At 49.5% G+C, this 27807-nt stretch overlaps 1 protein-coding gene and 3 long non-coding RNA genes across 11 annotated transcripts in view; 1 reads left to right on the forward strand and 3 right to left on the reverse strand.

Moving 5' to 3' along the window:
- Nucleotides 1-27807, forward strand: part of SIPA1L3 (signal induced proliferation associated 1 like 3) — a 308912-nt gene that overhangs the window by 133288 nt on the left and 147817 nt on the right. Inside the window, exon 1 of one of the 8 annotated variants that reach the window (XM_077982388.1) lies at nucleotides 24209-24282. The exons of the other annotated variants lie outside the window; for them this stretch is intronic. The gene's annotated coding sequence lies outside the window, so the exon portion shown is untranslated. Of the gene's footprint in view, nucleotides 1-24208; nucleotides 24283-27807 lie in introns of those variants that run through there. 8 annotated transcript variants of the gene reach the window in all.
- Nucleotides 886-27488, reverse strand: LOC144337475 (uncharacterized). The gene is made up of 2 exons (XR_013410639.1): nucleotides 27357-27488; nucleotides 886-1679 (listed from the first exon to the last, which is right to left on the reverse strand). It is a non-coding gene; the product is annotated as an uncharacterized LOC144337475 (long non-coding RNA).
- LOC144337448 (uncharacterized) lies at nucleotides 3842-7881 on the reverse strand. The gene is made up of 2 exons (XR_013410611.1): nucleotides 5597-7881; nucleotides 3842-4322 (listed from the first exon to the last, which is right to left on the reverse strand). It is a non-coding gene; the product is annotated as an uncharacterized LOC144337448 (long non-coding RNA).
- LOC144337474 (uncharacterized) lies at nucleotides 14548-24420 on the reverse strand. Its single transcript, XR_013410638.1, has 2 exons — nucleotides 23745-24420; nucleotides 14548-16277 (listed from the first exon to the last, which is right to left on the reverse strand). It is a non-coding gene; the product is annotated as an uncharacterized LOC144337474 (long non-coding RNA).

The following is a 27807-nucleotide window of genomic DNA, read 5'->3' on the forward strand; positions in this document are numbered from 1 at the left end:
CCACTCTTTGGCAGCGGGTGTTCCAGCAGCGAACAAGACGACAAATATCCCTGTTCTCAGAGCCGGCATTCGAGGCGGGGGACACAGACAATGAACCAGGCAGATACATAGGATAATTTTTACCTGGTGTAAAAAACTGCTGACTAGTAAATAGAGTAAAATGATAAAGAGCGTATGGATTGGAGGCTTTTGGCTCCAGGTAACGGCAACCCCCATTGACTCAGACTTAAGCAGTCAGGCCCCCCACCTCCAAGTCTGAGGGTTCTTTGGACCCTGTGAGCTGGTGACACAGCAGCTCGACAATAGCATGGACGACTGTCCGTCACGGTGCCTTCATCTTAAAGCAGGCCCCTTCTATGGTCAGAGGATGGCAGGTGGGGATGCCCTGGGCAGTATCGGGGCAGGTAGTGGGAGATTTTTCAAACTCTGCATGTCCCAAAGATCTGCCACTAGCGTGCCTTGGTGACAGTGAATTCTAGAAGCCAGTGTGAGAGTAAGGAGGAGGCTGTTGCTCTAGTCTAGGTGGGAGATGCCGGAGGATGGGACCAGGGTAAGGAGTGTGGAGGGAGAGGAGGGGGCAGGTTCTGGGTACAGTTTAGGGCTTGCTAAAGGCATGGCTGCTGGAAAGGAGCACAGAGCAGACACACACACAGATGTCCACTGTGTACTGTATCGTCCTCATGTAAAAGTCATGTGCAGGCCCAACGCGGTGGCTCACACCTGTAATCCCAGCACTTTTGGAGGCCGAGGCGGGCAGATCACCTGTCAGGAGTTCGAGACTAGCCTGGCCAACATGGTGAAACCCCATCTCTACTAAAAATACAAAAATTAGCCAGGCGTGGTGGTGGGCGCCTATAATCCCAGCTACTCAAGAGGCTGAGGCAGGGAGAATTGCTTGAACTCAGGAGGCAGAGGTTGCAGTAAGCCAAGTCATGTCACTGCACGGTAGCCTGGGCGACAGCAATACTCCATCTCAAAAAAAGAAAGAAAGAAAGAAAGAAAAAGTCATGTGCATGTTACAGAGTCTGAGAAATCCTACAGGAAAGAAACGCGCTTCTTTGACTGTGGAACACTTTTGTTTTTGAAAGACACCTAGGAACATCTTGTACAGTATAATTTGGAAAATGTTTAATAATGATTCCCATCCTTGCTGTACGTTAGAATTATGTTAGCAATTTTAAGAAATCCCAAGGCCTGGGTCTCACCCTGGACCAATTCAGTTAGAATTACTGAGTGACATTATAAAGCTGTATTATTTGTTTGCATTTCTTTAATTTTTTAATTTTTATTTTTTGGAGACACAGTCTCACTTCGTCACCCAGGCTGGAGTGCAGTGGCACAATCTTGGCTCACTGCAACCTCCGCCTCCCAGGTTCAAGCAATTCTCTTTTTTTTTTTTTTTTTTTGAGACGGAGTCTCACTCTGCCGCCCAGGCTGGAGTGCAGTGGCGCGATCTCAGCTCACTGCAAGCTCCGCCTCCCCCGTTCTCGCCATTCTCCTGCCTCAGCCTCCTGAGTAGCTGAGACTACAGGCACCCGCCACCGCGCCCAGCTAATTTTTTTGTATTTTTAGTAGAGGCGGGGTTTCACCGTGGTCTCCATCTCCTGACCTTGTGATCCGCCCGCCTCGGCCTCCCAAAGTGCTGGGATTACAAGCTTGAGCCACCGCAATTCTCATGCCTCAGCCTCCCGAGTAGCTGGGACCACAGGCGTGCACCACCACGCCTGCTAAGTTTTTGTATTTTAGTAGAGACGAGGTTTCACCATGTTGCCCAGGGTGGTCTTGAACTCCTGAACTCAGACAATCCACCTGCCTGGGCCTCTCAAAGTGCTAGGATTACAGGCGTGAGCCACCTCGCCCAGCTTGCGTTTCTGATTATCAAAGTAATACTTGTTTGTTGTTTAAAAAAAGAAATCAAAGGACCCATAATGCCCCAAGATAATCTTTTACGAGCTGGTGTGTGTCTTCCAGATTTTTTTCAATGCTTGTACCTAAAAAATACCATATGTGCCCCAGAACAAAGTGGTTCAATAGCTTTCCAAAGAGATGAAAAAAAGTTTGCGGTTGGTGGGGAGGGCGTAGTGGCTCATGCCTGTAATCCCAGCACTTTGGGAAGCCGATGCGGGTGGATCACCCGAGGCCAGGACTTCGAGACCAGCCTGGCCAACATGGTGAAACCCCGTCTCTACTAAAACTACAAAAATTAGCCTGGCGTGGTGGTACATGCCTGTAATCCCAGCTACTCCGGAGGCCGAGGAATGAGAATCACTTGAACCTGGGAGGCGGAGATTGCAGTGAGCCAAGATCGCGCCAATCTACTCCAGCCTGGGTGACAGAGCAAGACTCCATCTTAAAAAAAAAAAAAGTTTGGGGGCCTACCTGAAATGTTAGGGATTTGGACAACGTAATCAGCTGCCTTTCTGTATTTTCTAATTGATTAATTTTGTGACATGTTTGGAATCCAGATATCAAAAATGTTGAATTCAGCAAGGTGCAGTGGCTCACGCCTGTAGTCCTGTCCCTTTGGGAGGCATAGGAGGGAGGATGACTTGAGGCCAGGAGTTCGAGACCAGCCAGGGCAACATAGCAAGACCCCATCTCTACAAAGAAAAAAAATAGCCAAGTGTGGTGGTGCATGCCTGTGGTCCCAGCTACTCGGGAGGCTGAGGTGGGAGGATCACTTGAGCCCAGGAGTTGGAGTCTGCAGTGAATCATAACTGTAACACTGCACTGCAGCCTGGGCAGCAGAGGGAGACCCTGTCTCAAAGGAAAAAGAGAAAATTGGACTCAAAATGTTCCGTATATCCTCTCACATGTCATAAAACAGCGTTAGTCATACTTTTCCCAGGCATCCTTATTACAAGAGTCACTTTTTGAGTCATCTACACATATTTCCAGAGTACACTGTCTCCACGTCTATCTGAAGCATTTGTGATGTGGCACCCCTCGAATTTGTGTATATTGCCACTGGAAACTGTATCCCAGCACTCAAGAAGCCATTCCTCTACCATTAGACAGTTTTTTGGTTTTTTTTTTTAACACCTCTTTTAGGAATTGGTGATCTCTACAGCCACTCACTGTTAGGTTTGTTTAAAAAAACCAACTCAGATGTTTAAGGATAGTTACTGAACATGGGTAAGTGGCTGAGTAAATGTGAACGTATAAAAGTGGTTATATAATCGCCTGTTTGTGAGTCAATCAGACTCATCATTCCAGTGTGAATAAGAAATGACAACTTAGGAAAATTTCTCCATGTACTTTCTTCCCCCACAGTGGCACTTTGCTTTAAGACAGTTTTCAGTGCTATATTACACATCCTTTTTATAAAAAATTCGAAATTCTAGTTTAAATGCCCCATTCAAGACTTTCACCTGAAGTATTTTGTTTAAATTGGTTAAACATGGCTTAAAATTATTTGTCCCTATCTTGCTTTTCTTTTTTTCTTTTTTCTTTTTTGAGACGGAGTCTTGCTCTGTCGCCCAGACTGGAGTGCAGTGGCCGGATCTCAGCTCACTGCAAGCTCCGCCTCCCGGGTTTACGCCATTCTCCTGCCTCAGCCTCCCGAGTAGCTGGGACTACAGACGCCCGCCACCTCGCCCGGCTAGTTTTTTGTATTTTTTAGTAGAGATGGGGTTTCACCGTGTTAGCCAGGATGGTCTCGATCTCCTGACTTCATGATCCACCCGTCTCGGCCTCCCAAAGTGCTGGGATTACAGGCTTGAGCCACCGCGCCCGGCCCTCCTATCTTGCTTTTCAAAGGAATCTTTATTTATTTTATTATTATTATTCCTTTTTTTTTTTTTTTTTTTTGAGATGGAGGCTCACTCTGTCACCCAGGCTAGAGTGCAGTGCCTCGATTTCAGCTCACTGCAACCTCTGTCTCCAAAGTTCAAGCAATTCTGCCTCAGCCTCCTCAGTAGCTGGGATTACAGGCGTGTGCTACCATGCCTGGCTAATTTTTGTATTTTTAGTAGAGACATGGTTTCACCATGTCGGCCAGGCTGATCTTGAACTCTTGACCTCGTGATCCACCCAACCTCAGCCTCCCAAAGTGCTGAGATTACAGACGTGAGCCACCACACCAGGCCCCAGCTAATTTTTGTGGTTTTTGTTTGTTTGTTTTTAGTAGAGACCGAGTTTTGCTGTGTTGGCCAGGCTGGTCTCAAACTCCTAACCTCAAGTGATCCACCTGCCTCAGCCTCCAAAGTAGCTGGGACCACAGGCACAAGCCACCACACCCAGCTAAGTTTTAAATTTTTTATAGAGACAGGTCTCACTATGTTGCCCAGGCTGGTCTCAAACTCTAGTCTCAAGTGATCCTCCTGTCTCAGCCTCCCAAAGTGCTGGGATTACAGGTGTGAGCCACCACACCTGGCACTTTGCTAATTTCTTACTTGGTTATTTTTTTCTGATATTGAGTTGTAAGAGTTCTTCATAAATTTTGGATATTAACCCTTTGTCAGATATGTGGTTTGCAAATATTGTTTCCTAGTCCATAGGTTGACTTTTCATTTTGTTAATTGCTTCCTTTGCTGTGCAGAAGCTTTTTAGTTGGATGTAGTCCTGTTTATTTATTTTTGCTTTTGTAGCCTGAGCTTTTGGTGTGATGTTCAAAAAATAATTGCCAAAGCCAGTGTTGAGGAGCTTTCCCCCATGTTCTTTTCTGGGAGTTTTATGGTTTCAAATCTTACATTTAGGTCTTTTATCCACTTGGAGTTTATTTTTGTGTATGTTATAAAATTTCATTCTTTGAAGGGCTCAGTTTCATTCTTATTGACCACTTATGTTTGGATTTATTTCTGGGCTCTCTATTCTCTTCTGTTTTTATGTCAGCACCATACTTTTTTGATTACTATAGCTTTGTAATATAATTTTAAATCAGGAAGTGTGATGCCTTCAACTTTTTATTTCTCAGTGTTGCTTTGGCTAGTTAGGGTTTTTTTGTGGCTACATATAAATTTTAGGATTGCTTAAAGAGCATGTTTACAGAGACTTATCACACTTGGAATTGTGGGATCAAGCCCTTGGGAATACTTACCAAGTCTCCTATAATATATGCCTCCCTTTCTATTATTTTCCAAACTAGCATCATTTAAGTTTTTGAAAGCTAATATGTCTTTCCCAAAGAGCACTTGTTCCAAAATAAAATAAGGTGAAAGACCCTGAAATATAGCTACTTTTTTTAAGGATAATATTTTGGGTATATCTTGCTTTATCTTTGGTTACATCTTGTATCCAAAATAAATGAAGTTAACCACTGACAAATAACTAGCTCATTAGTGTTTGACCTTCCTGCAGGAGCTGTAACTAGTTCTCTCACATCCCCAGCTTGACCTCACTCATTCATTCATTCATTCGACATTGATTTATTTCCTGTCAGCTGCCCTGAAAGCCAGTAGTAAAGATGGCCTTTGGAATGTATTGGAATCCCAGCCCTCCCTTTCTACCTCTATGACCATGGCCAAAGCACTTACCTTCCTGTGCCTCAGTTTCTCCATCTGTAAAACAGAGGAGATAATGCTGCCTACGTCATAATGTGGTTGTGGGCATTCAAGGATTTAAAACAGATCCATGGGCCAGGCACGGTGGCTCACACCTGTAATCCCAGCAGTTTGGGAGGCCGAGGTGGGCGGATCACTTGAGGTCAGGAGTTCCTGACCTCCTGACCTCAAGTGAGGTACATACCTGTAATCCCAGCTACTGGGGAGGCTGAGGCAGGAGAATCCGGGAGGCAGAGGTTGCAGTGAGCTGAGATCACACCCTGCACTCCAGCCTGGCGACAGAACGAGACTTCATCTCAAAATAAATAAATATGTAGATAGATGGAAAGAGAGAGAAAGAAAAAAAGAGAAAAAGAGAGAGAAAGAAAGAAAAAAAACAGATCCACGGTCCCAGGTGGAATATCATCCAAGCTGATGTCTTGTTATCACTGCAGAAATATCGATGTGAGAGACTACCACTGCTCGCTCAGAACCTTCTAGGGTTGCCTTTCTAAAGTCTGAATTATTCAGAATTCCGAAACACATCAGGCCCAAGAGGTTTAGGAAGGAATCATTCCACCGTATATATAAAGAAAGCACTTAGCATAGCACCTGGCACATAGTAAATGCTGTGTCAGTGTTAACCATTTACTGTTGCTACTATTACTATGTAAAGTGCATACCTCACCATCCCTAATCATCGTCATGGAAAAGCAAATGATAATCACAGTGAGATGCCGTGACACACCTGCCTCAGTAACTCTGATAAAAAGAGGGCACAGAGGAGCTGAGGTCAGAGAGTTCCACAGGAGGCCTGCTAGGGACTGGGGCCTTTTCCTTAAATGGATAGAGGGAGGGTTCCGAGCAGAGGAAGGACATGATCTGACCCATAGATTAATAGAAGCCCTCTGGCTGTGTGTGGCAGCAGGAGCCGGAGCCAGGAAATTGGGGCAGAAGCTCCTGCTGTGGTCCATGGTCCTGCCTGTGGGGTTGTGAGGGAGGGGCGAGCCCATTTATATCTTGAAGGTGGAGCTGACAGTGAGTACTGATGGCCTGGATGTGGGGGTGAGAGAAACAGAGGGGGCTAGGATGACCCTGAGGTTTGGGCCTGGATACCAGGTGAGGAGTGAAGATGTTGCATTGAGGGACTCCAGGGTGGGGGTTTGCAGGGAGCGGCAAAAGGCCTTGTGAAGAATCAGAAATGCCGCTGTGAGTCTATTCAGTGCCAGGTGCCTGTCGGACAGCTGCGTGAGACAGCAAGGAGACGGTTGGATACGCACACCTGAAGTTGAGAGAGGTCCAGGTGGGAGAAGGAAAAGTAGGGGTCCCCAGCACAGAGGTGTTGAAATCACCGGGAGAGCCGTGTGGATGGGGAGGAGCGAAGCTGTGCAGAGGGATGGCGAGGAATCAGCAAAGGAGGCTTGGGGAGGGAGCGCCAGTGAGGAGGGAGGAGACCCAGAGAGTATGGACTCCTGCCATGAGGCAGGAGGGCGACGAGGGCCCGAGGTGATTGCTGTGTCCAGTGATGGGAGGCACAAAAAAGGCTGGCAGGAGCAGGTTCTAGAGAGATGGGGCTTTGTTGAGGCCTGTAGAGGTGTGACTACACGTGTTGTTTGTTGCTTTCTCTCTGTTCAGGGCACGCCCGGCACACAATAGTTGCACAATAAAAATGTATTAAATTAATGTCTTCATGGACTGGGGGGAGATTAGAACCCGGAGGAGCCCTTGGAATTGGGGGTCGCCACTGTGGAGTATGACAGAAGTGTGTTCCGTGGACCTGGGCTCCTGTTCCCAGATGATGGGGAAGGAGAATCGGAAACGTAACCCAGACATCTGGGTGCCCCCCCAGACCATTTATTGAGTGCCTGGTGCCACCGACAGGACTGACGTGGCATCCCCATCTAGAGAATGAGAATAATAATAGTATTGACTCATGGAGCTGTTGTTGGGAATCAATGAGATAATGCTGTAAAACATCATCAGTGTTTGATAGAGTTGAGCTGTTGTTACAAGTAAAATCCTACATTACCATTATTCTGGCTTCATGGCCCTCACCATCTAGTGGAGGAGATAGATATAAAATAATCAGGCCGGGCGCGGTGGCTCATGCCTGTAATCACAGCATTTTGGGAAGCCAAGGTTGGCAGATCACTTGAGATCAGGAGTTCGAGACCAGCCTGGCCAACATGGTGAAACCCCATCTCTACAAAAAATACAAAAATTAGCCAGTGTGGTGGCCAGTGCCTGTAATCCCAGCTACTCAGGAGGCTGAGGCACCAGAATCACTTGAACCCGGGAGGCGGAGCTTGCAGTGAGCCAAGATCACGCCACCGTACTCCAGCCTGGGTGACAGAGTGAGACTCCGTCTCAAAAAAAAAAAAAAAAAAAAAAAATCAAATAATCAAAGAGCCACATAATTTAACTGTGGCAATGAAACTATAAAGAAAAAGTACACAGCCACTCGGGCGGCTAAGATGGGAGGATCGCTTGAGCCCAGGGGGTCGAGGCTGCAGTGAGCCATGATCACGCCACTGCACTCCAGCCTGGGTGACAGAGCGAGACCTTGTCTCAAAAAAAAAGAAAGAAAAAGTGCAGAGGGCCTTGAGAGAGAATAACAGGCAGGAGGGTGGGGGTCTTATTCCAGGCTGGGATGGGCGTGGGAGTGGCAGAGGGAGCTTTTCCGAAGAAGCGACCTGTGAGGCTAGACTGGGAGGATGAACAGGAATTTGCCTAGGGTGGGCTGGAGGCTGGGGCGTTTGGGCTGGGAGAATAGTCTGTGCGCAGGTCCTCGGGTGGGGAGGAGCTGGGTGTGTTGGAGGAGCAGAGTGCAGGGAGGAAAACTTGGGTCAGCTGGTCTGGTGAGCCACGGTAAGAGATTTGAGCTTTCTTCCCAGAGGCCCTGGGAGCCACAGAAGGGTTTTCAGGGGAGAAGTGATAACAACTTCATTTAATTCTTTTTAAACTTCTGTGTGCACTTTCAAGGCTTGATGTCCTGACGCCCTTCCTCCCCCAGGACAGTTTGTACCGCTCCAGGGTCAGGTCAGAGACTCCAGAGCCACCCCCACCACTGTGGCTCCTTGAAGCTTTGTGCTGTCATCTGGTCACTCAGTCAGCGGGGTTGAAAGGAGCTTTCTATAGAGGAGAAGGTGCCCTGGTTCTCAACTCATCAGCCCCTAGGAAAGAAGCAGCTTGCTGGTCCATCCCAGGCTGCTGGGAGGCCCGAGAAACAGGTCACAGCAGCCCCGCCTCCTCCTCCGGGCCTCCAGGCCCTTCCTCTCAGAAGGGACCCCCACCTGCTTCCGGCAAAGATGGCCTCATTTCCTCTCAGGCCCGGAGCTGCCAGCAGCCTGTCCCCCCTCCTCATTTCCCTACTTCTTTTGAGTGGCCAGATGACAGCACAAAGCTTCAGGGTGCCTTGTGGGTCGGCGGCCGTGGGGTGGTGGTAGAGTCTATGACCTCATGCCAAGCAACGTGCTTCTCTCGGTTCCCTCTTCTGGGCCCTGCCCTGGAAAGAGACAGGGCAGCCGGGGAGGGGAGTTTCCAGATCACCTGTGTCTCCCGGGCATGGCACAGGAAATGACTCCTTCATGGGCTGACAGTTTTGGGAGGCCCTGTGCCACAGCCCCCCAGCAAGAGCCCACATGAATCTGCCATCTCGCCCACAGCCTGGGGATGGGGCTGGATTTTCGGGGTGTGGAGGGGCCCAGGTCCCCCAAGCAGCTCCTCTGAGCCCACAACCCCGTATCTCCTGTGCCTGAGTGGCGTCTGTCAGTTGCTGGGTAAGTAGAGGGCTTTGCTGTCCCTTCTGCTGTACCTGCGGCTGCCTGCTCAGAGCAAGGTGGCTCTGACCCTGCAGGAGGGGGGCTCTCTTTGAGAGCACTTGGGGGTGTCGTGTCTTAGAAAACCCACATGGCTTGTAGCTGTGGCTGCCTAGCAGCACCACCTGGGTGGCTGAGCAGCTCTTCCAGAGATCCTTCAATGGATCGGCTCCCCAGCCAGGTGTGGTCCCCACTGCTCAGTGTATTATGGATATTGACCCACTTAGTCCTCCCAAAAACCCTGTGAGGCAGGCACTATCCAGTTTTACTCATGAGGAAACTGAGGCACGGGTAAGTCGGGTTGTTTGCCCGAGCCACACAGGCAGGAAATGCCACAACCAGGATTCGAACCCAGAGCATCTGGCTTCATAATCACTCTGCTATACTTCCTGCCAGCCTGCTCCCCCCCGCCCCAACACACACACACATGCATGCACGCACGCACGCACACACACACACTCCTACACATTCCTCTATCATATCACCTGGTTTATTTTCTTCATGGCACGTATCACAGTGGATTTGTGGACTTGGGTATTGCCTGTCTATACCCTATAGTATAGCCTGGGAGCTCCTGTTTGACCATAGAAATTCTGTCTTGTGCATTGCCGTATCCCCAGCATCTAGAATGGGACCTGGCCCAAAAGAGCTGCTCAATAAATGTTTATTGAATGAATGAACCGAGATGGCCAGTGATACGATGTCTCACTGGGTAGGTTTGTGTTATTTTTCCCTCCTTCATCCTTGATCCCTCCTGCCACTCACTTTATAGTAGAGGCAGTCACAGGCGATCTGTGGGTAGAGAGATGATTGAACCCGGGCCGGGCTGACCCCAGAGTGCACACTCCTTTGCCCAACCCTGCCACACTGGTGCCTTTCCCTTGATGCCAGGTCTCCTCGTGAGGGGCCTCAGACCATGTGTCATTTTAGAGACCCCAGCGGCAGTCCAGATCCTGAAGTTCGACCTTTGATTCGGGAACACAGCAGCTGCAGGAGTGCCAGGCCGGGCTTTCTGGTCCTGTCTCTCATCCTCAACTCCAGTCAGCTGGGGATTAACCCCCTGCCGTCATCAGGAGAAATCCAACACGGGAAACTGGCAGCAGCTCCACTGTGGTAAAGGATGTGAGGGAAGCAGTGACCCACCGCGGAGCGTTCCCTGAGCTCTCGTGCACAGAGAATCGTGCGTGTGCCTCGGGGTGGGCAGGGGACATGCAGTTTGGGTGAACATTTCCCATACGCTGGGATGAATTGGCCCTTCCTGTTCATGCCTCTAATGCCCCATTTCCCTCCTACAGAGATGTTCTCTTGTTTAACAATCAAAAGATAGCAGGCTACTTTGTGCTTCTCAGTCAGGATGCTTTTTAGTTGCAAGTAACAACCCTGGCACCATCTGGCCAATGGTTAAGACAAATGATGTGTTCTAGAAGCCCAGGGATGGATGGGCACCAGGCGCATAGGATCAGGAGCTCAAGCATGTCTGTCAGGGACTCAGGTTCTCAGCCTCCGAAGGCCTCTGTGTATGCCTCTTGGTTCCAGAATGGCTTCCAGTGCTAATCAGGGCCACTTGCCCTTGTCCATAGGCATCAGGAGAGAGAGAACACCCCCCACTGATGGTTATAAGTGGTTCCCCTCAGTCTACAGCTGGTCCAGCTGAGGTCACATGCCCCTCAACCAAGCCAGTCGGGTTCCTAGAGGAATGCCACATCCTGATCACTCTTGACTAACTGGATTCTGTTGTGTAGGAGCTGAAAAAAGCAGCAGCGGAAATTGAGTAGACAACCAAATGCCCACCAAGCTCGGTCCCTGACCAAGTCCCCTCCCTAAGTTAACAAATCGTGTCACGCCCAACAGATTTTGTGGCATTTGAGAACAAAGAAGTGTGGTTTTCTTTTGAAGAAGTTTAATGACTTGTGTCCAGTTTCTGCCTCCTGCGTCATCCACCCTCAGTTAAAACCCAAAAATGGGGGCAAGCTGGGCATGGTGGCTCACGCCTGTAATCTCAGCACTTTTGGAGGCTGAGCGCGCAGATCACGAGGTTGAGAGATCGAGACCATCCTGGCCAACATGGTGAAACCACATCTCTACTAAAAATACAAAAATTAGCCGGGCGTGGTGGTGTGCGCCTGTAGTCCCAGCTTTTGGGAGACTGAGGCAGGAGAATCGCTTGAACCCGGGAGGTGGAGGTTGCAGTGAGCTGAGATTGCACCACTGCACTCCAGCCTGGGCGACAGAGCAAGACTCCATCTCAAAAAAAAAAAAAAAAAAAAAAAAAAAAAAAAGCTGGGGGGTGGGGACGATGGCAAGTGGAGTCTGGCTGCCAAAGACTACTTGTCTGCTGGTGGGAAGAAAAAAGTGGGTGTCGCCTCCCTTGTCACTGGGAGGGTTTTTGTTACTCTTTCCATCATCATCCTCTATATGTCCTTTCATTCCTTCCCCCAGTCTGAAATGTTTGTGGCGTGTCTGTAGCTGTGCACACATCCTTGCAAAATATAAATGAGGTTTGAATAAGGAGCTTCTGGAAATGGTTTGGAGCTCCAAATCTCATTCTTTCGGTTTCTTCCAGTTTTCACCAAATAGCATGTGTTCGCCATCTAGCCACGTTACTGTATGTGTGTCCAGTGTGTGGCGTCTGGCAGCTGAACAGTTGTACGTGTTGTACATCTGCCACACCTCACGTGTCTGGTCCCCTAGTGTTGGGCATCCAGGTTGCCGCCAGCTCCACCCCACTTCAGACCGTGCTTCAGTGAGCATCTGCCTACCTTCGCCTTAGGAATTCATGGGGCTTACATCCAGGAATCAATTGCAGCCCGAAATGGGCTTTCTCTCTCCCCAGGGGTGGGATTACAGGCACCTGCCACAACACCCGGCTAATTTTTGTGCTTTTGGTAGAGATGGGGTTTTGCCCTGTTGGCCAAGCTGGTCTTGAACTCCTGAGCTCTCCATGAGGCTGCTCTGACCCACGCTCCCCACAGAGAACAGGAGGGTCCAGCTTCCCTGTTTACGTCTCACCACTTGCTGTTGTCCTGCTTCCCAATTTCACTAATCTGACGGGTGTCAAGTGGGGTCTCCGGGGTTTTAATGCTCTGATGGTGAGTCTGGCTGAGTGCCTTTTCATGCCCCTGTTAGCCTAATTCAGGCTCCCCTTTCCAAGAGAGGCCCAGTCAGCACGCCTGGAAGGCAAATTCTGGAGCCGGTGGCCTGCATTTGAATCCTGACCCTGCCATTTAACCCAGCAAGTTAGTTCACCTCTCTGAGCCTCAGAGCTTCCATAAATATTAAAAATGGAAATGATAGTAGTATCTATATTGTAAGGTATTTTGAGGATTAAATGAGATAATATATGTAAAGCATTTAAGACAGTGGTGGCTAGGCGTGGTGGCTCATGCCGGTAATCCCAACACTTTGGGAGACCGAGGCAGGTGAATCACTTGACGTCATGAGTTCGAGACCAGCCTGGCCAACATAATGAAACCCTGTCTCCACTAAAAATGCAAAAATTAGCCCAGCATGGTGGTGCATGCCTGTAATCCCAGCTACTCAGGAGGCTGAGGCAGGAGAATCTCTTGAACCCGGGAGGCAGAGGTTGCAGTGAGCCAAGATCGCACCACTGCACTCCAGCCTGGGCGACAGAGTAAGACTGTCTCAACAATAACAACAAAAAAACAGTGCCTAACATATACGTGATCTGAAAGCATTAGCAATTATTATTATCACTATCACCATCATTATTATTGTTTTAAAGTTTCTAAACCTTCAAAGGTTGTATCCTTTCACTTTCAAGACACATCAGAATGTCTGCCTGTGGAGGAATTTCTGGCTTCTCCTGGGTTGACCAAGAGACGGTATAGTCAAAGTAGTCTGAAGAGCAGGCTTGGAGCTACTCCTTTCTTTCACATTTGAGTCGAGTGCTGTATATTCATTTCCATGTATGTAGTTTTTAATTTTTGAAAGTATGGGCCGGGCGCGGTGGCTCAAGCCTGTAATCCCAGCACTTTGGGAGGCCGAGATGGGCGGATCACGAGGTCGGGAGATCGAGACCATCCTGGCTAACATGGTGAAACCCCGTCTCTACTAAAAAATACAAAAAACTAGCCGGGCGCGGTGGCGGGCGCCTGTAGTCCCAGCTACTCCGGAGGCTGAGGCAGGAGAATGGCGTGAACCCGGGAGGCGGAGCTTGCAGTGAGCTGAGATCCGGCCACTGCACTCCAGTCTGGGCGGCAGAGCGAGACTCCGTCTCAAAAAAAAAAAAAAAAAAAATTTTGAAAGTATGATGTGTGGGCTGGGCATGGTGGCTCACGCCTGTAATCTCAGCACTTTGGGAGGCTGAGGCTGATGGATCATTTGAGGTCAGGAGTTCAAGACCGCCCTGGGCAACATGGCGAAACCCCATCTCTACAAAAAAATACAAAAATTAGCCTGGCGTGGTGAAATACGCCTGTAATCCCAGCTACTCTGGAGGCTGAGGCAGAAGAATCACTGGAACCTGGGAGGCGGAGGTTGCAGTGAGCCAAAATGGTGCCACTGTACTCCAGCCTGGGTGACAGAGCTAGACTCTTGTCTTAAAAAGAAAAGAAAATATATGTAAAGTGTTTAGAGCAGTGCCTGACACATTTTAAATGCTATATGCATGTTTGTGGATATTACTACATTTACCAGAGTTTTCTCCTCTGGGTAGCACAGGTTTTTAATGTGATGTGATAAATACTTTTTCTTCACAGCTAGCGTTTGTCTCTTAGGAATATCTCTAGACATGTTCTCACGTTAGCATGTTAAATGTACCTTCTTTCTTTTTAATGGCTGCCTGTATCATATGGACATATCAAAATGTATTTACTGGTTCTTTAATGAGAGACTCTTGGGCTTCTTCTTTTCATCTTCCTCAAGTAGTGCTGCAGTGGAGAGCCTCGTCCAAGCAGCTCTGGGTCCTTGAACCAGTGTTTTCACTGGTGCCGGAATTGCTAGGTCCAGCGATATGCATGGTTTTGATGTAATAAACTGACAAGTTGCCCTCAAAGACGGTTCTGCCACTAGAACCTGGTGTACCCCCACCAACAAAATAGAGACCTGTTGGTTTTTATTTGTTTCTTAGTTTGATTTGTTTTTTTTGTTTGTTTGTTTGAGACAGGGTCTCTCTGTGGCCCAGGCTGGAGTGCAATGGCACGATCTTAGCTCATTGCAGACTCGAACTCCTGGACTCAAGTGATCCTCCCACCTCAGCCTCCTGAGTAGCTGGGACCACAGGCATGCACCATCACACCTGCTAACTTTTTAATTTGTTTGTAGAGACAGGGTCTTGCTATGTTGCCCAGGCTGGTCTTGAACCCCTGGCCTCAAGCAATGCTCCCGCCTTGGCCTCCCAAAATGCTGGGATCGCAGGTGTGAGCTATCACACCCCACTTGATTTGTTTGAGTAGTGGGAAATCTCAGGCATTTACAGGGGTAGAAAGAGCATATATTGCCTGCATGTACACAGTTGTCACCAGATTCTTTGGTGACGGACACATGGCCGGTCTTGTTTCATCCATTCCTCTGCCTTTGGATCATTTTGAAGCAAATCTCGAACATTATATCATGTCATTTGGGGGGGCTTTAAACTGCATGCCCACAGTGTGCCTGTACATTGTGGAAGAAAGGAGGACATTTCTATAAAATCACCCTGTGGTGCTTTTCATTTTCCAGGGTGTATCTTCTCCCTTGATTCTCAGGTGCCCCTAAGACATAGGCAAGGCAGGTGTATCTGTCGGGAAAACAGAATCCACTCTAGGTATTTTAGGCGCAGGGAATTCAATATAGGGAATTTGGTTTAAAAAGTTGGGGAGGAGAAGAGAAACCAAAAAGTGGCAGAGACCAGTCCCTAGATGAGCAACCACAGCTGAAGGGTGCAAGGAGGAGGGCACCTTAGCAGAGCCCAGGGCGTTGTTGGGCGTGGACTTCCTCCACCTGAGATGCTGTCCACAGTGGAGGGAGGACCACCCGGCTTCTCATCACCTCTTCCTTCCAGGCTTCTGCCACTGCCCCTGTTGGCTGAGCCTCACCAGAAGTCCTGGGAAATGTAGTTCCCTATATTTCAGAGCAGGCTAGGAAAAGGGCAGGCAATGGATCAGAGAGGGAACTCGATCCCCATTTGATAGATGAGAAAGCCAGAGGGTCTAATGACCTGTCAGAGGCACCTCATTTAGTGACAGGCACCACCCCTGGCACTGAGGTAGGTCCCTTGGTTGCCAGGGTAACCTATGGCAGCTCTTTGGGCATTGCCTGCCACCAGCCGGTCACTGCTGCCGGGGGTGGGCCTACATGGTTCCGAGTTCCTCCTCTGCCGGAGGAGCCCCCTCCAAGCTTCCCTCCCCACACTCAGAGCGGACACTGCCTTTTGTCCCTGCTCATCGGACTGGGCTGTGCCCTGACCCTAAGGAAAGCCCTCCTGAGGGCACCGTGCCAGAGAGTTCTGGGTGCTGGAGTATTCTCAGGGAGCCCCCGGCATGAGGTACCAGCATCCTGGGCCACACGAGAGTCAGGGGAATGTTGTGCCACTGAGAAGCCCAAGCTGGCATTGAGGGGGCAGCTCCGTGCTCAGCTGGCATCAGGCACCTGTGGGTGGGAGCTATGCTTTGTGCCCTCCTGGAGCTGGTGGCTTCATGGAGGTGGGGGGAGCCCACGGGAGAGGGATGGTGCCCAGATACACAAACAGGGAAGCTCAACACCAATGGGAGAGTTTAAAGGACACAGAGAAGCCCAGTTAGTTACACAAGAAAGCCTCGGTCAGAAGCGATGTGATTGCTAAGGTGACCCGGGCCCTTCTTGTAAAGCAGGCCTTGTTTCAAGTACTTCACACTTATTAACTGAGTTAATTCTCATAATAATCCTGTGAGGTAGGTAGGGACTGTTAACCCCAGAGAGTTAAGTACCTTGGCCAAGGCCACACATCTAGGGAGTGGCACACCAGGAATCCATATAATAATAGTAGTAATAGCCACAGACACTGCCTGGTGGTCACCTATGCCAGGCTGCCCTCAGACCTCTATGTATTAACTCATTTAATCTTCACAGTCACCCTATGAAGGAGGTACTTTTTTTTTTTTTTTTTTTTGGAAATGGGGTTCTTGCTGTGTCACCCAGGCTGGAGTATAGTGGTGCAGTCACAGCTCACTGCAGCTTCAAAGTCCTGGGCTCAAGTGATCCTCTCACCTCAGCCTCCCAAGTAGCTGGGATCACAGGCGTGTGCCACCACGCCCAGCTAATTTTTATTACTTTTTATTTTTTTGTAGAGATAGGGTCTCACTTTCTTGCCTAGGCTGGTCTCGAACTCCTGGGCTCAGGTGATCCTCTCACTGTGGCCTCCCACAGTGCCGGGATTACAGGCGTGAGCCACCACGCCCAGCCTTCTTATTTCCGTTTTGCGAGGTTGGTGCAAAAGTAATTGTGGTTTTTGCCATCAAAAGCAATGGCAAAAACTGCAATTACTTTTGCACCAACCAAATACAGATGTGGCAACTGAGGCACAAAGAGATTCAAGGAACCTGTCCAAGGTCACACGGCAGAGCTGAGTTCAAACCCAGGCAGCCTGAGTTCAGAATTTGTGCTCTTAACAGTGGCTCACGCCTGTAGTCCCAGCACTTTGGGAGGCCAAGGCAGGCGGATCACCTGAGGTTGGGAGTTTGAGACCAGCCTGGCCAACATGGAGAAACCCCTTCTCTACTAAAAATACAAAACTAGCCAGGCGTGGTGGCACATGCCACAGGGAGGCCACTCCCATGCACAGTAGTTAGGAATTGGTTGGAAGTCCTCGGAGGTGATTGGCCTGTGAGTTATGGCTAGTTTGTGTTGAGAAATTGTCTTTTGAGGGCAAGTGTGGTGGCTCACGCCTGTAATCCTAGCACTTTGGGAGGCCAAGGCAAGCGGATCACTTGAGGTCAGGAGTTTGAGACTAGCCTGGCCAACATGGTGAAACCCTGTCTCCACTAAAAATACAAAAATTAGTGAATGTGGTAGTGGGTGTCAGTAATCCCAGCTACTCAGCAGGCAGAGGCAGGAGAATCGCTTGAACCTGATCTCCGCAGTGAGCTGAGATCGCGCCACCGCACTCCAGCATGGGCGACAGAGCGACTCCATCTCAAAAAAAAAAGGAAATTGTCTTTGAATCCAACTTTAGGGGGAAAAAAAAATCATCCGTACTTGGTACATTCTCTTGGTCACGAGGAGAGGCCTTTGGAAGAGGAACTCCACAGCTTCAGTGATGGTGATAAGTTTTGTTTGGCACTAACTGGACAGCATACCCTCCCACACAGTCTCCTGTGAAGCCACTGTTGCCGCCCCCACTTTCCAGGGGGATCACACGACCTTCCTGGCCTGCGGTCGCTGCTCAGGCCGTGGGGATGGCTGCGCTCCTGCGCTCCTGCCGTGAGTCCTTGGTGATAGCAGGTGAATGGTAAAGATTCCACATTCCCAGGAGCCCCTGCTGCTGGTGGAGGAATGGACAAGTAAACGACTGAATAGAGAAGCACGTTGGAACCAAGGTTTCTCCAAAGCTAGTGCTTGTAACTGATTTGGGGTGCTGCTGTGACGTGGTTAGGAATAGAGGCTCACACTCCAGCCTTGTCACATCCTGACTCTGTGACCTTGGCCTGGTGACCTCCCCTGCTGGCCTTCAGTTTCCTTAGCTGTTAAATGAGGATCTGGTAAGACCTCTATCAGTCAAGATTGCAATCGGCCACGTATAACAAAAACCCAGTAAGCAGTGGCTTCAGTAAGGCAACAGGTGGTCTCTTACACATGAGAAGAAAAGGAGGGGAGGGCAGCTGGGGGCAGCACCGCTGTTGCAGGGGTGCAGGGATGGGGAGCAGGCTCCTTCTGACTCCTCACCTTGCCATCCCCAGCATGTCACTCTCAGCCTCATGCTCCCAAGATGATGGTTGCACCCCCTGATGTGACATTTAAGTTCCAGGTACAAGAGAAGGGTAGAAGAGGTGTGTCCCATTTATTAGGAAAACAATAGCTTCGCCAGAAGGTCCTGTCCCCCACCCCCTGCAAACTTCCTTATACCTGTCACTGGCCATAATCAGACACATCCTTAGCCTTAGCTGCGTGGGAATCCAGGAAAGTACGCTTTTTGGATTAGTATCTTGCCACCCCAACAAATGTGGGCCTCTCTCCAGGAATCAGAAGAGGATGGGTTTGGATTTGACAACCAGCAGTGGAGCCTGAGGTGCGCAGCCCTGGAGTAGCCCAGAGCAGGGGTGCGGGATTCTCCCACTGCGGGCCTGACTTCTGGTTCGTGATGTCCAGGAACGCCACTGGTTTGTGCCCTGTTTCTTCATCTGCCTGATGCCCCCTGCTGAGGGACACTTGGGAGAAGCTTTAAAACCTGGCTGGGAAGGACTTTGAAATACATCCCACCCCATAGGACAGCTGAGGCTGGCTTTTGTTGGAAAATTGTCAGGTTTTCTTCAAGTGGAGCCCAGCCGAACTAGACAATTGACTGTCACAGCCCAAACATACTGCCCTGAGACGGCTCATTTATTCACCTCTCTCCCGCTTGAGTCTGAACAGCGTGGGGGTTGAGAGTGGGAGTGATGGCTGCGGCTTTGCGGCCAGCATCTGGCGCAGCGCCCAGCACCCGCCAGGTACCCGGCTGAGGATTGCCTGCCTTGCTTCTGAGCACCTCTTGATCGGAGGAGCAGTCAGATCTTCCCCAGTCGGTCCCTTCTCTGCACCAGCACCACCCTTGTTCTGGGCTAGGCCACTCTTGCTCCCACATGGGTGGCCACCCTGGCCTCCTGATGAGCCTCTCTACCCTCGGCCGGTCACGATCTCCATGACAGCCAGTCAGGTCACTGACCTCCCTAAACTTGCCGTGGAGATCAACTCCAGATTCCTGAACACAGTGGCATCCTTGCACCTGTTTTTCCTCCATCCTCCTCACCCACTCACAGCCCTTTCCATGGCCAGCTTCTCATCCTTCAGGGCTTAAACACCACCCCTTCCATGCCATCTTCCTTGGCCACCCACTCTCCAGCACCCTGCTCCCATCCTTCGTCAGTTTACCCTTTCCCTGTCTTGCTTTAGACTGATTTGTGTGCTTGCTTAAGTGCATTTAATTAATGTTCGTTTCCTCCTTTAGTCAGTGGACAGAGAAGGGGGCTATCTTAGTTACCGCTTTGTTACTTATCACATAGTAAGATCTCAGGAAATACTCACCTAGTGAATGGAAGTCAATCAAATGAATGAAAACTTGTTTGGTTTTTTTTCCCCCTGATTTTGAAAACATTCACTGAAAGTAATTTGAAAAAAATATGGAAAGGGGCCAGGCGTGGTGGCTCATACCTGTAATTCCAAAACTTTGGGAGGCCAAGATGGGTGGATCCCTTGAGGTCAGGAGTTGGAGGCCACCTGGAGCAACATAGCCAGACCTCCTCTCTACAAAAAATTTAAAAAATTAGTCAGGCATGGTGGTACACACCTGTATTCTCAGCTACTGACACGGTGAGACCCTGTCGTTAAAAAAATATATATGGGAACCGGGCACAGTGGCTCACGCCTGTAATCCCAGCACTCTGGGAAGCCAAGGTGGTGGATCACTTGAGGTCAGGAGTTCGAGACCAGTCTGACCAACATGGCGAAACCCTGTCTCTACTACAAATACAAAAATTAGCCAGGCATGGTAGTGGGCGCCTGTAATCCCAGCTACTCAGGAGGCTGAAGCAAGAGAATTGCTTGAACCCAGGAAGCAGAGGTTGCAGTGAGCTGAGATCCCACCGCTGCACTCCAGCAAGACTCTGTCTCAAAAAAAAAAAAAAAATATATATATATATATACACACACACACACACACACACATATATATATATGAAGGTATAAAGAACAAATTTTCAAAAACCACTAGTAGCCCTAGCATCAGATTATCAAGTCTTTCCCTTCTTTTTTCTGTGAATGCATCTGCATAGCCTATAGATGTTTACTGTCTTAGGGGTGTGCAATAATTTCTGTAATGGTACTCCTGGTGTTGGTCATTGAGGTTGGGCTTTTTTCCTGTTATAACGGATACTATGAATTTTTCTTCATCTCTAATTATTTATTTGAGATTAATTTACAGAAGTAGCGTTCCTGGTTCAGAGGGCGAGAACTTTTTTTTTTTTTTTTTTTGAGACAGAGTCTCGCTCTGTCACCCATGCTGGAGTGCAGTGGCGCAATCTCGGCTCACTGCAAGCTCTGCCACTCGGGTTCACGCCATTCTTCTGCCTCAGCCTCCCGAGTAGCTGGGACTACAGGCACCCTCCACCACGCCTGGCTAATTTTTTTTTTTTTTTGCATTTTTTACTAGAGACGGGGTTTTACCATGTTAGCCAAGATGGTCTCAGTCTCATGACCTCGTGATCTGCCCACCTCAGCCTCCCAAAGTGCTGGGATTACAGGCGTGAGCCACCAACCCGAGAACATTTTTAAAGCTATTGCCAAATTGCCCTTAGAAGGGGTCCAGCAACTGGGAACATCAAAAAAGAAAGAAGTCTGTTGTACTGGGGAGTGGCCAGTTTCCTAGTGTCCTGGGCTCATCAGGCTCCTAGAGAGCTATTTTCCTGGTCTCCTGAGGGCCTGGTGTTCCCTTCCAGCCTGCTGTCCTCTGCCTGGCCTGGGTTGAAGTCCTGGAGCAGAATGTTTGATTATGGTGTTGAGCAAACAGAACAGCAGGCCCTCGCCATCTGCCAGCTGGTCCCTCGGGCTTGAGAAGAGCTTCACACCCAGCGAGGGTCATAACTGGAGCCCTTCTAGAGCCTTCTGTGGCGCTGCTGAAGGGTAGGGCTGGAGTGCTCATTCCTAACAGTCACCAGGCCCCACAACCCCCATTCCCACACGCCTCTCCCCACTGGGAAGGAAGACAGGTGTCCCCCAGCATGTCTCAGGTGGGTGGAGGTGCATCCCCTCTGTCCCCAGCTATCACATATGGAGAGTTGTCCTGAAACTGCCTCTGTGAGGGTGCCCCGCTCTCCCTGACTCCCTCTGGACTCAGAGGGAGTGCACATTCCCCCAGGCTGCCCGCACTGTTTGCGTTCATCCAGGTGAAGTGGCCCTGCCGGTTCTGGGAGTGGAAATCTCTTATAGGAGAGATAAAGTGAATCTCAAGCTATGGCCTGAGAGTGACTGGGGTGGCACAGAGGGCGATCAAACAGCTGAGTTTTTTTTGTTGTTGTTTTGTTTTTTAAGACAGAGTCTCGGCCAGGCGCAGTGGCCCACACTTGTAATCCCAGCACTTTGGGTGGCCGAGGCAGGTGGATCACCTGAGGTCAGGAGTTCTAGAGCAGCCTGGCTAACATCGTGAAACCCTTTCTCTACTAAAAATAGAAAATCTGCCGGGCGTGGTGGTGCATACCTATAATCCTAGCTACTGGGGAGGCTGAGGCAGGAGAATTACTTGAAACTGGGAGATGAAGGTTACAGTGAGCTGAGATCCCGCCACCGCACTCCAGCCTGGGTAACAAGAGCGAAACTCCATCTCAAAAAAAAAAAAAAAAGACAGAGTCTTGCCCTGTCACCCAGGTTGGAGTGCAGTGGCACCATCATAGCTCAAGCAATCCTCCCGCCTCAGCCTCCTGAGTAGCTGAGTCTACAGGTGCATGTCACCATACTCAGCTCATTTTTTTTTTTTTTGGTAGAGATGGGGTTTCACTGTTGCCCAGGCTGGTTTCAAACTCCTGGGCTCAAGCTATCCTCACTGCCTCAGCCTCCCAAAGGGCTTGTATTACAGGCATAAGCCACCATGCCTGGCAAACAGCTGAGAATTTTTTTTTTTTGAGACGGAGTCTCACTCTGTTGCCCAGGCTGCACTATCTCGGCTCACTGCAGCCTCCACCTCCCAGGTTCAAGCGATTCGCCTGCCTCAGCCTCCTGAGTAGCTGAGACTACAGGTACCTGCCACCACGCCTAGCTAATTTTTGTATTTTTCATAGAGATGGGGTTTCACCATGTTAGCTGAGATTTTAAAATACATTTGTATACATTTTAAAGTTGCTTATGTTATACAAGAGTACAATCTCACTGTTTAAAAATAACTCATGCAATACAAAAGACTTTTTAAAATTCTGTTATTGTAAAATGGAACATGCATACAGACAAGCATGTAAAACGTGAATACACAGTTTTCCAAAGAATTCCAAAGCAAGCACTCAGGTAACCCAGGTCAAGAAAGAGAATCTGCTGGCAGCCTGGAACCCCCATGGGCTCTGACCACTAGAACCCTCTTTTTTTTTTTTTTTTTTTTTTTTGAGACAAAGTCTCACTCTGTCGCCCAGGCTGGAGTGCAGTAGCACAGTCTCAGGTCACTGCAGCCTCTGCCTCCGGGGTTCAAGCAATTCTCCTGCCTCAACCTCCCAAGTAGCTGGGATTACAGGCACCCGCCACAACACCTGGCTAATTTTTGTACTTTTAGTCGAGACGGGGTTTTACCATGTTGGCCAGGCTGGTCTCGAACTTGTGAGGTTAGGTGACCCGCCTACCTCAGCCTCTCAAAGTGCTGGGATTACAGGCATGAGCCACCGCACCTGGCCAGAACCCTCTTTCTAAAAGCGACTGCTCTCTGCACTTCCACAGTCACTATTTCCTGCCATTGTGAAAGCTGTGTTCCCTAGATGAGCAACTCTAAATAACGTGGTTCCAGTTTGCCTGGTTTTAAACTTTATATAAAAATAATCATGAACTGTATATGCTGTTCTGCGTCTGGCTTTTTCACTTAGTATCATGTCCGAGAGGCGCATTCTGGTTTGGAGTCAATGCATTTCTGGTCCTAAAGCTCATTTTCCTTGATAAACAGACAAGCTTTATTAGTTCTAATATTTGTGCATTTTGTTTAGTGAGTATTAGAAGAAAATACAATGAATCCGACTGGATGTTCTTAAGGGTTTAGTCAGTGAGTTGGTTGAAAGGATCACGTTCGGTAAATAATAGTACAGGTGGGCTGCAGTTATGCCTGAGCGGAGGTGCGTGACTTTGGACAGTTTGGGAGCCTCTCCCCAGAGGAGAGAATGAGCGCACATGTGGTGCACACCGTCGCTCCCCTTGCTGAGGAACCAGTGTTATCGCTGGGCCTCTGCCTCCCAGATCTTTGCTCTGCAATGAGCTTGGTAGGTAGATAAGAGTATAAAATATGTAGCTTGAAAGATTTTTAGGTACTAACTTCTTTTTTTTTTGAGACGGAGTTTCACTCTTGTTGCCCAGGCTGGTGTGCAATGGCCCGATCTCAGTTTATCACAACCTCCACCTCCTAGGTTCAACCGATTCTCCTGCCTCAGCCTCTCAAGTAGCTGGGATTACAGACGCCTGCCACCACGCCTGGCTAATTTTTGTATTTTTAGTAGTGACGGGGTTTCATTATGTTGGCCAGGCTGGTTTCAAACTCCTGACCTCAGGTGATCTGCCCGCCTCAGCCTCCCAGAGTGGTGGGATTACAGGCGTGAGCCACTGCACCCAGCCTTAAGTACTAACTTCTTAAATGTGAGAGTATGCCTTTCTTCCGAATTAGTACTTCTTGGGGTTTCTGGGTTTGTTCTCTGATTAAAGTAACCAAATCCCTTGTAATATTGCACTTCACGGTAGGGTAGGAATGGGCCAGGCAGACCCTGCCTGGAGTACAGGGAACTCAGGGGCCAGGACAATGCTGCACATGCCAGTGACTTTTTTATTTAGCAGATGGTTTGGTATCTGCCTCCTGGTTTTTTTTTTCTTTTTAGAGATGGGATCTCACTATGTTGCCCAGGCTGGTCTTGAATTCCTGGCCTCAAGTGACCCGCCTGCCTCAACCACCCTACGTGCTGGGATTACAGGTGTGAGCCTCCGTGCCTGGCCTTTCTTTTTCTTTCTTTCTTTTTTTTCTATAATAATCTTGACCAATTCCTTAGCTCCCCTCCCTCCCTCCCTGCAGATGTTGGGAACTTGGAATCTGGGAGGAGGTGACCAGAGGGGCCAGGTAGAAGCTGCCTGGGACAGACACATCCTTAGTGGTGAGTTGACGTGGGGTTGTGACTCAGAGGCCAGAAATGTGCAGGGCCCTGGCCATCTGTGTGTGCACGTGTGCAAGAGACACAGAGAGAAACAGAGAGACAGACAAGGACAGGGCCGTGGAGAGACAGGTACAGGGATGCAGAGGGGTGGGGGGACAGGAGTGCAGAGAGATGGAACAGGGACAAGAAACGTGGGACAGAGATGGGGTGGAGATGAAGAGAGTTGGGGACAGGCCCCCGAGACATGAGACCCGTTGACTGGTTAACTAGCTGGTTGGCTGTTTGGATAATTGACTGGTTAACTGGTCAGTTGATTATCTAGTTGACTGGCTAATTGGTTGTCTGGTTGGTTTTGGATTTTTGAGTGTTTTTTTTTTGTTTTGTTTTTTGTTTCTTTGTTTGTTTTTCATGGATTCAGAGAATACTAGTGGAAGATTCACCCTGATGATGGCCCTATTTTGGTTGCTGGTGATAGACCAGTGAATGGTGGCTTGCAGGCATTTGGGTGTTTGATTGCTGGTCCCCACCCCTCAGCCCGATGAGTGCACTGTGAGTGCAGGTGCTATTGACAGGGTGTATCGTGTGCTTGCCATGTGCCCCTTAGTATGGGAGTGCCCTATGGGGATCATCTTGCCGGATCTTCCAGCAGTCTCACGAGGTGGTACTTACCACCTCTGGTACATACTGGGGTCAGAATTTGATCCCAGGCAATCTGGCTCCAAAGCATGAGCCTAATTTCTGCCTTAAGTCACCGGGAGTGGAGCATAGGCATTTATTAAGTGCCCCCGGTGTTCATGGCTCTATCCCCAATCTTTAGAGATGACAGTGGTTTTAATGGCCATAGATTTGACCTGCCTGGGTTCAAGTCCTTCTTCTGCCTTTACCTCATTGGGTGCTCTTCAACAGGAACCTACTGCTGTGAGCCTCCCTTTTCCCTTCTGTAAGGTGGGGAGAACAGTAGGGCCTGCCTTCTCAGGATGCTGTGTGGGCTCAGTGGAGCCGGGTGTGAGGCCAGTGCTGAGTGGGGGCTGCCATTGCTATGTGCAGCTTAGGGAGCTTCACCACTTCACTGGGCTTCTGGTTCCGTAAATGCCAGTTTTTGCTGCCATTTTATTATTATTATTATTATTATTATTATTATTATTTTGAGAAAGAGTCTTACTCTGTCGCCCAGGCTGGAGTACAGCGGCGTGATCTCAGCTCACTGTAACCACTGCCTCACGGGCTCAAGCAGTTCTCCTGCCTCAGCCTCCCGAGTAGCTAGGATTACAGGCATGCGTCACCACGTCCGGCTAGTATTTGTATTTTTAGTAGAGACGGAGTTTCACCGTGTTGGTCAGGCTGGTCTTGAACTCCTGACCTTAGGTGATCCGCCCACTGTGGCCTCCCAAAGTGCTGGGATTACAACGGCCTGCTCTCATTTTTGACAACAGATGTTCTCAAATGGGCTGGCCCCATGAGTGGTCACGAGGGCAAACTCTGGAGTCAACCAATCCCAGGTTCAGATCCCGGCTCCTCCTTCCCTTCTCTTTGTGGCCCTCTCTGAACTCCATTGTGAAGCGAGGTTAACAGTAGCGGGTAATTAGAAGCTTCAGTGCAGCGGTTTGTGTTATGGTGTCATGTGCTCCGCACAGGGCCTGGCTTCCGACAGCCCTGGGTCAGGGGCCAGTTAGGATGATGGATGATTACTGCCAGCAGCTGGGTTTCCCCCCAACCCCACCCCTTAACCTGGATAACAAGGCCCAGCTGTGTGTGTCCAGCACCAGCAACCCTCCTCCCACCCCTGCCAGCCCTCCCATGGCAGGGAACCCTCCTGGCCATGGCGTTGGGGGTGGGCCCCACTGCCGCTCCCCATCCCTTCAGCCTAGAGCCATCCTCAGGTTAGGACAAGCAGAGCCAGAGCCACCCTCGGCCTGGCCCCCAGCAGCAGGACGGAAAGAATGGGGCTTTAACAGATGTTCTTTTACAAGGATTCCCTGGCTGTATTTAATCAAGATTGTCAAATATTGATTTAATCTCCAGGCCCAACAGATGTGATCTTAGCAGGTTTCAGTGGCAATTAGCTGGGATTAGTTTGCAGGTCAGGCTCCATGCTGACAAGACACTGTCTTCTAAAGGAGGCTTGGCCTGGCCACAGGAGTGAGCCCTGAAGGGGGAACATACTAAATATTTAACCATCAGTCCAGCCCGAGCAGTGGCCCACGGGAGCAGAGCCTCAGGCTGGCTCATAGCAGCCCCTGTGGGGCCCAGTGTTCCCCCCATGATGATAGTGGGGACACTCAGCAGGTTTAGGGCAGCAGCTGTTCACTGAAAAAAAAAAAATTAATACTAAAAGAAGCAGCCCAGCCACGCCAGGGCCTGCAACTTGATCGTGAGCCTGACTGGAGCCGGGGAGATCCCTGCAGGGTAGCCTGGAGCCCTGATGATGCCCCCAGTTAAGTACCCAGAAGGGGCTACAACAACAGAGGCCTCTCATCTGCCCTTTCAGGCCCCTCGCCTGACTGCATCACACCATCCCCACTCTACAGACGTGGCTGTAGCTCCTGGGTGGGCCTGGCATGTGCTCCCATACTCCAAGAAGCATCCCATTCCAGTTCTGCATTTCAAAGGCTCATTAGAGCGAATGGGACTGTGCCTAGAATTGAAACAAGCTGCTTCATCCACATGTGCTTCAGGGGAGGTCACGACAGCCTCCTTCAACCCAGCCAACCCCACAGAGACTCAGAGGGGCGCCTCCCCGTGGCCCTGGCACTGGGGCTGCCAGAAAGGAGCCTTTGCTCCGGTGAGCCACCCTAGGCTGCCTGGCCCCTGAGCCCAGAGGAACGAGGGTTCCTTGCCAGGTCACATTTGGTTTGCTTGAGATTTTTTAAAAAGTATTATTATATAAGAAAAAAATGAAGGCTGGGCACAGTGGCTCACGCCTGTAATCTCAGCAATTTGGGAGGTCGAGGTGGGTAGATCACCTGAGGTCAGGAGTTCGAGACCAGCCTGGCCAACATGGCAAAACCCCGTATCTAATAAAAATACAAAAATTAGTCGGGCGTGGTGGTGTGAGTGCCTGTAATCCCAGCTACTTGGGAGGCTGAGGCAGGAGAATTGCTTGAACCCAGGAGGCAGAGGTTGCAGTGAGCCAAGATCGTGCCACTGCACTCCAACCTGGGGAACAACGAGACTCTGTCTCAAAAAAAAAGAAAAGAAAAAGAAAAAATGATAATAGCCAATACTTGCTTTTCACTGCAGGCCAGGGATATTCTAAGCCATGGCATTTATTAACCTACATCTTTCGTAAGAGTTCAGCTGTATTACTATCTCCATTTTACAGATGGGAAAACTGAGGCATAGAGAGACTATGTCGCCTGTCCAGGGTCTAGCTAGTTAAGTGATGGAGCTGGGAATTGAACCAAGATAGACTTTTCTTCCAACCACTCTGCTACAGCCGCCACACCAGGGAAGACCTCCAGCCTCTGGTGATGAGTGAGAGAGGCAGCTGTGAAGGTATTCTTTTTTTTTCCCCCCCCTTTTTTT

The sequence above is a fragment of the Macaca mulatta genome, chromosome 19 (genome assembly GCF_049350105.2).
Source record: "Macaca mulatta isolate MMU2019108-1 chromosome 19, T2T-MMU8v2.0, whole genome shotgun sequence".
In the NCBI taxonomy this organism is placed as follows: Eukaryota; Metazoa; Chordata; class Mammalia; order Primates; family Cercopithecidae; genus Macaca; species Macaca mulatta.